The 11,664-nt window shown below is 56.7% G+C and overlaps 1 protein-coding gene across 5 annotated transcripts in view; it reads left to right on the plus strand.

Annotated features, from left to right (window-relative positions):
- Positions 1-766: 766 nt before the first annotated feature.
- HDAC4 (histone deacetylase 4) overlaps positions 767-11,664 on the plus strand; it is a 238,635-nt gene continuing 227,737 nt past the window's right edge. For 3 of the 5 annotated variants that reach the window (XM_069103107.1, XM_069103105.1, XM_069103104.1), the window contains exon 1: positions 768-825. The gene's annotated coding sequence lies outside the window, so the exon portion shown is untranslated. Of the gene's footprint in view, positions 826-11,664 lie in introns of all 5 variants that reach the window. The other 2 variants (XM_069103106.1, XM_069103103.1) reach the window with 2 other exon arrangements.

Raw genomic sequence — 11,664 nt, forward strand, 5'->3', positions numbered from 1 at the left:
GTCCCTTCACCCCAACCCCCGGCCCCCCCCCGCGCCGCGGGTGGGTCCAGTGTCGAGGCCAGGCCCGACGTTCCCTCTCTTGCTTTTCCCCCTTCTTCCTGCGCGCGCGTGCCCCCTCACCCAGGCTCCGCGGGTCGGCGCTACGAGGCGGAGCCGGAGCGACGCGCTATCGACGGGCAGCCGCCGTACCCAATCGGTTCCCGGACGTGCCTCTCAGGGGCGGGGCTCGCCGGCGCTCCGTCTTCGCGTCGCGTCCTTCGGCTTTGGGAAGAGGGGCGGGAGCGACCTGGGTGGTGCCCCGCTTCCTTGAGCCGACCAATGGGAGAGAGGAGAGGTGCCCTTGGAGGGGCGGGGCCGAACCGTAATTGACGAGCGCTTCCTTAGGAGTCAGGGTGGAGGGAGGGGAGGGGAGGGGGAGGTGACGCAAACCCAGGCTGACCAATAGGTGGTGGGCTGCGGGCGGCGGGGGCGGGGCCATGGCTACTGATGGACAACGCGGGCGGCCTATCGACGAGCGGCGTGGTGGGGGGGGCCCGAGCCTCCTGGTTCAACGTGGGTCAATTTTTTGTGAATGAGGAGGGAGGTTGTGGGGCCGCCGTCGCCGCCGTGGTGGGGAGCGAGCCAGTGCCCGAGCGCCCCAGCCCCGCCACCGCCGCTGCCTCCGCAGCCCGGCCCGGCCCGCTCCGAGCCCCGAGCCCGGAGCCGCCGCCGCCGCCGCCGCCGCCGCCGCTCCGAGCGCCGCCCCGGGCCCGGCCCGCCCGGGGAGATGCGGCCCCAGAGGGAGGCGATGCCCGAGCCGCGGCCGCCGCCCCGGAGCCCGCCCCGGTAAGTGTAGGGCAGCCGCCCGGGCCATTGTCCGCCTCCGCCCCGTCCCCACGTCGGGCCGGGCCCCCCCCCCGCCCCCCCCCCCCCCCCGCGCACGCCGACAGGCCGCCCCCCTACCCCACCCGTCCCCACGCCCCCGCCCCCGCCGCCCGCAGCCCCCCCCCCCCCCGCCCCAAGGCCTCTCCTGGCCCCTGCGCCCCCCTCCCCCGCCGCCGTCCCCCCCTACTTGTCATCCCTGGCCCCCTCCCCCAGACCTGCGCCCCTCTGAGCTTGTCATCCCCGCCCCCACCCGCGGGTCCCTCTTGTTTTCCCGGGGTTTCCTGCGGTGGCCCGGGCAGCTCCCTCCCAGCCCCCCCCATCCTCGCTGCCGGGCTGTCCTGTCCGGGCGCTGCTGCTGCGCCAGCAGGTTGGGGAGCATCCTGCGGGGAGAGGGGCGCCTCAGCCCCCTCCCCAGCCGCCTCCCCGCGCGGTGCGGAGAGCAGCCGATTTTGCGATCGCAGGAGTCGCTCTAGCGGGGATCGCTGACCCCCTCCCGGTGTGGGGCCAGCCGGGCTGCGGGGAGCCCCCCGCCCCCGCCTAGCGCCCGGCTGTCGGGGGGCTTGGGACTGCCGAGCCCCAGCCCGAAGCCCGGGGCAGATCGAGCACGGAGATAGGTACCTGGCTGCTGGCGTGGGCTCCCCAAACCGGTTTGGTTTGGCGTGTGTGTGTGTGTGTGTGTGTGTGTGTGTGTTTGTGTGTGTGTGTGTGTGTGTTGGGGGGGGGCGCGGGGAAGGAGGTTGCCAATGGGGAGGCCTTGCCACCCTCGCCCTGCCCCAGACTGCAGGAGAGTGAGCGTCTGGCTGGAGGAGGACTTCTTTGGGAAGGCTGCCTCATCCTTCGGGATCCTGGATGCCTCCTGGGGACCCCCGGGGATGCCGACTTAAGGGCTTTGATGCGGCTTGGGGAGGGGGGCGGCTAGGAAGCCCACAATAAGAAACTGCAGTTTTGAGGCTTAGTTTTGTCGGAATGCAAAAAAGAAGCCACCTCTGGCTGGAGTGGCTGCAGCGCAATCCATCCCTGTGCCAGGGCCGGGAATGTGGGGGAAGGCAGCAGCTGTGGGGGACCTGGAGATCATGCAGCAGGACCCCTCCCTGCCCGGGAAACGGAGGGCTCCGAGAGGGGCCCTAGGACAGCCAGCCAGGATGGAGCAGGGCCTCAGGCAGCCCAGGATCCAGCCCAGCCAGGAAGGCCTGTGTGGCTTTCATTCGGCATGGTTTTCTCAGCCCAGGGATGGTGCTGGCTCTGATTATATTATAGCTGAACTCCTCTGGCATTACAAAAACACAACATGAAATTAGAAGCAACTTATCTTTTATTTCCTCTGTATGCAGACTGATTGGCCACTGGGATAGCTGGAGACCTTCTGTGTGCCCTAGAAGGGCCTGCCTCAGAAGGAAGGCCCATCAACAATTTCTAATAACTCCTCTCGCTGATTAGGAAGGTTCCTTTTATTGGGTGGCTGGAAATTGACCTGCTGTGACACAATTTTCAAATAAAGCTTTGTAGAAATTAAACTTAAGTTATTTTAAACTAATGACTTTCTTAACTAAATCTTAATTGCATGACTACAGAGACCAACCTAATTGCCTAATGAAAAAAATGCGTGCTGGTTCTAGGTAGGGAGTGCATCCCTGTCAGCTCCCAGGCAGCATGGCCATGGCCCGCGGTGCCCGCTCGGGGCCCAGTCTCCTCCGACTGCCCCTCCGATGGCCTTTCTGGGCCGACCACAAGTCCCCCGAAAGCATCAGAGAGCCCAGTGCCTTGAAAGAAAACAGGCTGGGTAGAAGTAAACAAACGGCCAGCCCGCCAGCCAGCCCTGCCTGTCAGCGGGTTCAGAGTGGCTGCTGCCCAGCCTCCCCACCCCCTTTTGTAATAGGATCGGGGCCAGGCGGTTGCCTGGAGTTTTAATTGTTTCTGATAATTCTGTGCCTTATTTTAGGGGCTTTAGACTCAAAGCCACTGTTGTGGTTTCTGAGCGTCAAACTTAATGGGGGTGTGTGTGTGTGGGGGGGGGTGGGATGGAATGAAGAAAACTCAGCTGCATGTGTGCAAATAGTCACCGCGGCAATTACGAGGCAACAAAAGTTATGGCAGCATTTTGCAGTAGCTATGGCAACACGTTTACTCGATTATAATTGGAAATGCAAAATGCCACCCAGTCAGAACTTTTGGCAGTTGTAGATTTGGGGGTAGGCTAGAGCTGGAACTAGGCCTTTGTCCCCCTCCCCCTCCTCGGCGCCAGAGGGGCCCTCGAAAAGAGCAGCAAGCAGAGGGGGCCCCCCGAAAAGAGCAGCAAGGTCTCTCTCCTTTTCTCTTTCTTGTACTTTCGGAAAGTTATGTGGCACATCATATGCATAACATCCCTCCTTTGAATTGGTGGCACCAAGAGCTCCAATATGTGTGGGAGGGAAGGAAGTATTTTCATGCCTTCGATTTTTTTTAAAGACTTGGATGTCTGTTCTCTTCTTTTGTTTTAAGGATCAGATCCCTTCCCCAAAGTGAGTGTCGATGAACCAGGAGGGCACTTGGGGTGGGGGGGCCGACTCCTTGTGTCACCTCTGCCCCTGTTACCTTGCATGGGGTCCCCCCCCCCACTTGCTGGCCTTACTTCCCCCCTCTGTCTAGTCAAAGGCCTGTACTGAGGGGACATCCCTGCAGGATCTCAGGCCAGGAGCTTGGCCTAGCAGGCCATCTCCCACTTTCTGCTTCTCCAGCCAGGTGCAAACCTAGCGAGGCTCTGGTGGAGGATAGAAGGCCCAGCCTGGGAGCATGAGGCAGATGTGGCCCAGCATACCTGAGCAGGAGATCATTGTGTATGGTTAACAGGAGAACAGCCCTGCCCAACACAAGCTAAACATGTCATGATCCTCACAGGCATCCCGAGGCCAGAAACGGCAGCAAAGGGGATTCTGGGGCTGATAGGGAACACATGGCCTGGCCCCCTCCTGAGCGTGGCCTCCGGGCCCACAGGGGTCTGCTCCCCTCTGTTTGCTGGGGAGGACGCTGACCCAGCAGGAGCCCTGGAGTCTAGGGTTCGAGGTCGTTTACGTTTGCCATCAGGCCTATTTGGGATGGGGCATCTTGGCTGTTTTTAGCTCCGTGGTCGGGAGGTTTCAGTTCATCAACGGCTTTGAATGAAAACCCTTTGATACTCGGGAGTGGGGGAAGAAGGAAATGAGACTCTGTGCCGTCTGAATTTCCACAACAGAAGAAACATGTTGTCGCCCATGTAGAAGCCATTGGACTGTTTTCTATTGAAAACGGCTGAACTGTCGTCCCCTGAAAGCTGCCCCAAGGAACAGATTGGTTCATGATGCTGCGTGCTCTGCAGAATGGGCACTGCCCGAAAACCAGAGGCAAATGCTGCCAGCTGAGCCTCAGTTTCTTTCCCTGTAAAAGGTGGGAGGAGCTGGCTTCAGATCTCACCACAGAGACGTAGTAGCTGGGTGACCCTGGGCGCTCTGGGCCTCAGTTTCCTCAACTGTCAGATGGCAGACAGACTAACCAAGTGGCCTCAGAAGTTCCTGCCAGTTGCAGCTCCCTCCTCCTGGGAGGTCCTTTGGCCCGCTTTGACCCCTGTCCCATTGGACAGCCATCTGGGAAGAGCTGAGGGGTGGGAGCCCAGGCAGGAGCATCCAGGGCAGCAGAGGCTGAGAGCTAGAATCAGTCAGTCATTCACCATTTATAAAGCACTGCCTATGTGGCTGACAGATACAGGCACAGCGTGGGAAGGTGCGTGAAGCTACCTGGATGGTGAAAGGTTCAAAGGTTCTAGTCTGACCTCCCCATGTACAGAGGAGGGGAGGGCCTTTGCCAAGGCCAGACGCTGCCCAAGGATTCGAACCCAGGCTCACCTAATTTGTGACTCTCCTGCTCAGCCTGACTTCTGTGCATTCTCCAGTTTAGAGGCAGAATGAGGCAGTTTTGGCACAGTCTGAGAAGGATGGTGGGGCTCTAATTTGTGAGCCCAAGTTGTGAGGTCCCAGATTTGTTGGTCTATGGAGTGGGGTCATGGGGTCATAGACCTAGCACTGGAAGAGGCGTAAGAGGCCATCTGATGCCTCTTGTCATTTGACGCAGGAGGAAACTGAGGCACTCCCCCCCTGCCAAGGTGCAGAGGCTCCGACCTGAGGCCTGAAGGTTTCTTCAGGGTACAGTGCTTTTTTTCCCTGTCCTGGGATATTTCTGTGGATGGAGATGCTGGGGGTTGGGTCTGGACTGCAGGCCTGAGCCATTGACATTTTAAGTTGGTTCCTATTTCCTTTTCATTTGTGTGCCTTCCTCAAGGTGGGTCAGTCAGCAAGCATTTATTGAGTACCTACTGTGTCCTAGGCAATGTGCTAGGTTCTAGGGTTTCTGCTTTCCAGGAGAGCTTAGCGGAACCGAGGATGTACTGACTTCTTAGGGAGGAGAGGAGAAACTGAGGCATCGTGTAATGGGGAGAATATCCTGAGGCTCAGGGTCTGGGTTCAGATTCTCAATCTTTTCCTTGTGGGACACTTCCCTGATCTCTCTGGGCCTCAGTCTCTTCATTGGAATCAAGTTCTCTTGGCACTACTCATCTGGGCCCCATCTCCCCCTGGATTTGGTAGCCCCTCCTACAATAGCTTAGAGACCAGGTCCTCCGTTTTCTGCTTGAATACTTCTAGGAATGGTGAGCTCACTACCTTAATGTGGCATGGCAGGGCTTCTTTTTTCTCTTGTACCAGTGAATAGGAGACTGCTCCAAAGTCAGCACAGTTCATTCTGCCTCCTGAGGTGCTGTGGATGATTTTGTCCCCTGCTCTTCATCTCTTTTCTGGCTATGGGCAGGTAAAAGCTTGAGGTCTCTCTCTCAGATGGGTGTTTTGCTTGTCCACGGCCATCAGGGAGGGTGGCAGTGTGTTTGGGTACAGCTCCCCCATTGTGGTCCTGGGGCCCTGTCTCTAGGAAGGTGCCTTCAGGCCAAAGGACTCATGCTACCTCCCTGGGAGGAGGACCAAAGGGCTGTAAACCTGGCAGAACTCTGACCACGGAGCCGTTACAATGAAGCAAACATCATGTGGGATACTGGCACATTACTTTGTAACAGCCGCCCGCCAAAGGGCTGTAAACCTGGCAGAACTCTGACGAAGCAGGAGCTGTTACAAGGAGCCAACGTCAGTGGGAGATGGCGGTGCTGCTATCAGAACAGGCACCTGTGCTCGGCCCCAAAGACCTGGGTTCCGTTTCCTTTCCCATAAGTGGAGCAAATCCCAGAGTCCAAGGCAGCCCCGCCCCCCCCATGCCGAGTTGTGGGACCAGTGCTGATCTGCTTTGGTAGAGGGCACCTCTAAAGTCCAGAATTCCCTAGGAAAGAATGGCCGACTGGATGCAAATGCAGTGTTTGAGTGTTCACTGTGTGCCAACTGCTGGGCTAAGCTGGACATCGTGTGGCCTCCAGAGCTTCCGGAGATGTCCGCGAGTGAGGGGTGGCCTGGGAAAGGGTGTTATTGGCACGGGGAGATGCGCCCTAGCAGGATTGTGTGGTTGTGACTCCACAGCTGGGAGGGGGCAGGCGTGGTGGCACAGCGCTCCCAGCTGGGGAGAACGTTTGCGCTTGGCTGGAGCTGGCCTGAGTGGTCCCTGAGACCTCATAGACCTGGCGCTCAGCCCGCCCCGAGTCGTTAGGCACCCTCTGTGTGCAGAGCAGCTCCTGCCATAGAGGGGCTTGAGGGGGGCAGTGTCCATGTGGGTAAGAAGCGCCTGACTTTGTGGGGTCTGTGGTTAGTTGTTGAGGCCTTTTGGTTGTGTGAGACCCTCTGTGACCCCATCTGGGCTTTTAGATACAGGACTGCTTCGCCATCTCCTTCCCCAGCTGTTTTTTTTTTTTTTACAGATGAGGAAACTGAGGCAAGCAGGGTGCAGTGACTTGCCTAGGGTCAGCTAGCTAGGAAGTATCTGAGGCTAGTGCTCTCTCTAGGGGCCGTTAATTAGTAATTGATTAGCAGGGCATAGAATGCCTGTGCAGATACATAGACTGTATAGAGAATTTCTATGAGTCAAACCGAAGTCTACAGGAGTCTAAAGGTGAGAATCTGTTAGGGAAGTTTCTTGGGGAATAACTCATCTCCATGGGGTCTTTGAGCACAGGCAGGGAGCTACTCTAGGCCCCAGGACCAGAGAAGGAACCATAGTGGACCAGTTTGGGTGAAAGGGGCTTCTCGGGGTCAGGGCACCTCCTATATGCCAGGCTCGGCCTCCACCGTTTTGATCAGTTTTATCTCATTTAATTCTCACATCAACCTTGGGCATGAGATACTGTCCTTATTGCTATTTCACAGATGAGGAAACTGAGGCAGTTAGCTTCAGTGCCTTGTGCAGGGTCACATGCGGCTGAAGCTGGATTTGATCTCAGGTCCAGCCAATGCTATGTGCCCCCTGCCGCCCCCTAACGGCCACCGCCTGATGGAAGGCTTTGAACTTGACTGCTGGGGAGTCCTGGAGATTTTGGAGGTGAGGAGGCCTGAGCACAGGAAGAGGCCAGGCTGCTTTGTGGGGGTAAAGGAGCCCAGGCCATCCTCCCCCCAGCCAATCTCCCTGTAACCTGCAAGATTAGTATGAAATTGTCTGGTTGCCAGCTCTTGGCCCCCATCTAGACACTGTTCTCCTGGCCGCCCCTCATGTGCCACGGCCCACGTCCCACCTTGGAGACTCCCTCAGCTTCCCTCCTCACCTGCCTTTGCTGGCTTCCCCAGCTTCCTTCTAGTCCCAGCGAGGAACCCCCTCTCCAGGAGCCCTTTCTGAGTCCCCACTAAGGCTGGTGCTTCCTCACTACACATTAGGGCTCCCCCACCCCATCCTCTCTTTAGCTCATTTCTATGTCGCAGACATGTCTTCTGGGCAGCTGGAGACCAGTCAGGAGATTGGTAGGTTAGCTGGTAGTTACCAAGTGCCAGGTGCTGGGGCTAAAAGCCAAAGAAGGCCGTGAGCCCTCCCTGCTTGGGAAGAGCTCATAGTCTAGTCATTGAGGGCCTACTGTGTGCCAGGTGCTGGGGCTAAAAGTCAAAGAAGGCCGTGAGCCCTCCCTGCTTGGTGGAGAGCTCATATTATGGTGGGGAGATAGACAAGGAAGCAGGAAATAGCATGTGGCATCAACTCTGAAGTTCATAAAGGAAAATCCATATGGAGTAGTGAGATAGCCATAGTTTGGGAGGGAGGGGCTTCCATGAAGATTTGTTAATTGTATGTTTGGCACTGGGAAGGCAAAAATAAAAGAGAGTCAGGCCCTGCCCTCTGGGGGCTTCCCTTTGTGTGTGTGTGGGGAGATATCTGTGTACATGGGTGCTCACAGAAGCATTTACTGAATGAATGGATATATGTAGGAGAGAGAACTAACTAGGAGGTAATTTGGGGAGGGGCGAGGACGGGTGAAGGAAAGGGCCCCGGGAAGCTGGACCATGACTGTCTAGTCAGTAGTAAACAGGCCAGGCTGAGTGGGAGATGATGTGTGCCAGGCCTGGGGGAGAGCCTGTGCAGTGATGGGGGAAGAAAGCCGTCTGGCCACAAGCATTTCTGGAGCTCTGAAGATCCTTCCTTGCAGAGAAATGGGCAGCCGGAGAGGCTGCGGTCAGAGAAGAGGAGGCCGGCAGACAAAGGGTCTGGGGAGTGTGGAGGAAATCTCTGTAGCCAAGAGAGGGGAGTGTGTGTGGGAGGGCCCTGCTGCACCTGAATGGAGGCCATAGGTGGGGACCGCGGAGAAGCTCCCTTGGGAAGGCTTGTTTTGAGGTGGGGTGGTACTCCAGACAGTGGAAGATCAGCATGGTCTCCCCAGGCAAGTGCGCTTAGGCCTCCTCTTCCTCTGAGACCCGTATCAGACCTTGCAGAAATCCCAGTCTCCTTGAGGCCGCTGCACCTGTTGCAATTGTTGGGAAGAGACCCAGCCCCACGGCTGGGCTCTGTGGAACTAGTTTTCCCTCCTGAACTTGCTTCCAGGGCTGGGGCTTGGCTGCTTCCCCCACCTCTGAAGGCTGCCCTGTTTCCAAGGTTCTGCAGGGCTGACTCTTCCTTGGGCTGGTGGGCTGTGGGGATGCTGAGGTCGCCTAAGCCCAGGGAGAAGCAGGGAGGTTCCAGCTGCTTCCTTCGTGGGGCCTCCTTTTGGGCCTGCTCTTCTCCTGGAGGTTGGCCCGGACGGGATCATGGAAAGAAGCCTGTACATCGTCAGAGGGCAGGCTCTGAAAGGCCGCCCTGCCCCTCTGGATGATTTCTGGTTGTTTCAGAAACTCAGAAGGGGCACTGTGCTGGTTCAAGGGCAAGGGTCTGAGATGGGCCATGTCTGGGACAGGCCACATTGCGCTGTTTCACCGAGCTGCAGAGAGGGCCTTGGCTTGCTCAGGGTCACCCAGCTGGGCAGAATCCTGCTGACTCCAGGGTCCTCACTTTGTCCCTTCTGGCCGTCAGTGGGCAGTGCAGCAGGAATCTTGAGTTTGGGTTCCCTGGCAGGAAGTGAGGTATGGGTGTGTGATCTACATGTGTGATGTGTGCACATGATCTGTATATGTGAGGGATCCACGCGCATGTACGTGTGTGTAATCCGTGTGTGCGCTCTCTGGTGTGATCTGGGAGCTCCCAGTTTGGGGGAGGGCAGCTTGGTTCCATCCCAGATGGCCAAGAGTAAAGGCGGGCAGATGAGCCCTGCAGGGTCCCTTTCTATCCATCTTCCATCCTTGGGCTTTTTTTCCTTCTTTCTTTCTTTTTTTATTTGTGGTCTATCTGTGTTCATAACATTTTTATACAATATGAGTTTCCCTTGAGCCTTATAACTTCCCGTGATGCGCTAATACGGTTTCTTGTATAAATATTTTAAAACTCGGCCCTCTTGCTCAATGTTCTGCCGGCCTTCTTTGGTTTGAAGGTTGTGTAGAAAGTGTGCTGTTTTTTTGCAATTCAGATGCCTCTGCTGGGTGGCTGGCTAGGCCTCTGACCATGAAAGGGTCCCCAGCTCTGGCCAAACACTGAAGGAGTTTGAATTCTGGTTTTTCTTGCGAATGCCTTGGCGGGAGGGGGGGGGTGGGGGGGCACCCATCTCTCTGCTACTTTGGAGATTCCCCCCACCCCAAGCATTGCTGCCTTTACAGCTTGGGTGAGATATAGAACCTATACATGGTGGGTCCAGGGGATCTTCCCAGAATCTGGGCCCTGCCAGCTAAGCATTGAAGGAAGTAGGGGATCAAGAACAGGGGAAATGGCCTTGCCCTCCAGCAGGGGTGGGGAGCCTGTGGCCTCAGGGCCACAGATTCCCTTCGGAAAAGAATTTGTTCTGTGAGGTTTGGATTCAGTCAAAGGGCCCACCCTTGAAGACCTAGATGGCCATCTGTGGTCCCCCACCCCTGCCCTAGAGGGTACATGGTGGGTGAGGGTCAGGGAGAAGGAGCATTTCAGGAGCCTGGTTTCTCCTTAATTGTACTTGATAAAAAGTAAAAGGCCAAGACAAACTTGTGGAGACTCTGGCAGAGCTGGCGAGCTGATGGGAAGTGGCGGGTGGTGATGCACTGAGCAGTCCGCATCCGCTTCCTCTGGATCTGTTGTGATTTCGGGCCCCCTCTGCCTGACTGAGGGGAATATGCTGGGACATGGTCTTTAAAGCATCAGGGACAGCCAGGCCTATGCAGACAGCCCTTCATGGTGCCCTTTGTGAGTGACAGGTCCCAGGGAGGAGCAGTGTGAGGGAGTGAGTGGGAGCATGTCAAAGGAGGGTTTCCAGCATGGCCCCATCACTAGCTCACTGGGTCATCCTAGACAAAGCACTGCTTGCTTCAGCACATGGGCATTCTGGGGGTGGCAGTGCCCACCTCCCCCCTCCTCACTAACTGTGACTCTTGGGACCCCCTGCCTCATCCCTCTCCCTTCCCTTCTCTCACACCCCGGCTTCCTAGCATCTCTTGGTCCCAGCTGTGGGCATTATCTGTGGCTGCCCCCCTGGCCCAGCTGTCCCTTGGGCTGGCAGCCCTCCCCCCCAGGCCTGACTGCCCCTCAGACCTAGCATGCTCTCTCTTCTCATCTCTGCCTAGTGCCTTTTCTGGCTTTCCAAGTCCCAGCTAAAATTCCCCCTTCTATAGGAAGCCTTTCCCAAGACTTCCTTGTAATAAGGGTTTCCCCTTTTCCTGTATTTCAGTGCATATGGGGGGGGGGCGCTCCAGCACTTAGAACTATGCCTGGCACTCAGTAGGTGCTTAATAAATGTTTATTGACCATTGACTGATCGGTGCTGGGGGTGGGGGGGACTTCTCCCTCTGTGAGTAGGGGGTTAGATTAGATTCAGTGTTTATCAAATTCAGATCAGAGCAGATCCCTGGGGCCTGCATGGCTGTTTAGAAAACTGCAAACTCACTTGATCTGCATTGTCTCCCATTGGGATTTATTTTGCAGGACATTTTTAAGTGATATTTACATTTGGTTCCTGTGGCCATGTCTGATCCCCGTGCATTGGACAGAGCTCCCTCGAGCTCTGGATCCAAGAGCCACTCATTAGGAAAAGTTTGTGAAGGTGGGGGGGTGAGAACTCTGGGCCCCCCTTTCCTCATCTGTAAAACATCAGGACTCCAGAGCAGACCTCTGAAGTGCGGGGGCTCTGCAGCGTTCTGCTAGACCCTTCCCTTCTCTGGCCTCTGTTTCCTCTTTTGTAAAAGAGAGAGTGGTCCCTTACAGTTCTTAACTTCTATGACAGTGTTGGTATTTTCATGTGTGTGTGTGTGTGTGGTTGTGAGTGTGTGTATGTGAGTGTGTGCGTGTGGGTATGTATGAGTTTGTGTGTGAGTGTGTGGTTGTGTGTATGTGAGTTTG

Source organism: Petaurus breviceps, unplaced genomic scaffold, assembly GCF_028583685.1.
Source record: "Petaurus breviceps papuanus isolate PSGF00001 unplaced genomic scaffold, PetGlider_PUasm1.0 567, whole genome shotgun sequence".
Classification (NCBI taxonomy): Eukaryota; Metazoa; Chordata; class Mammalia; order Diprotodontia; family Petauridae; genus Petaurus; species Petaurus breviceps.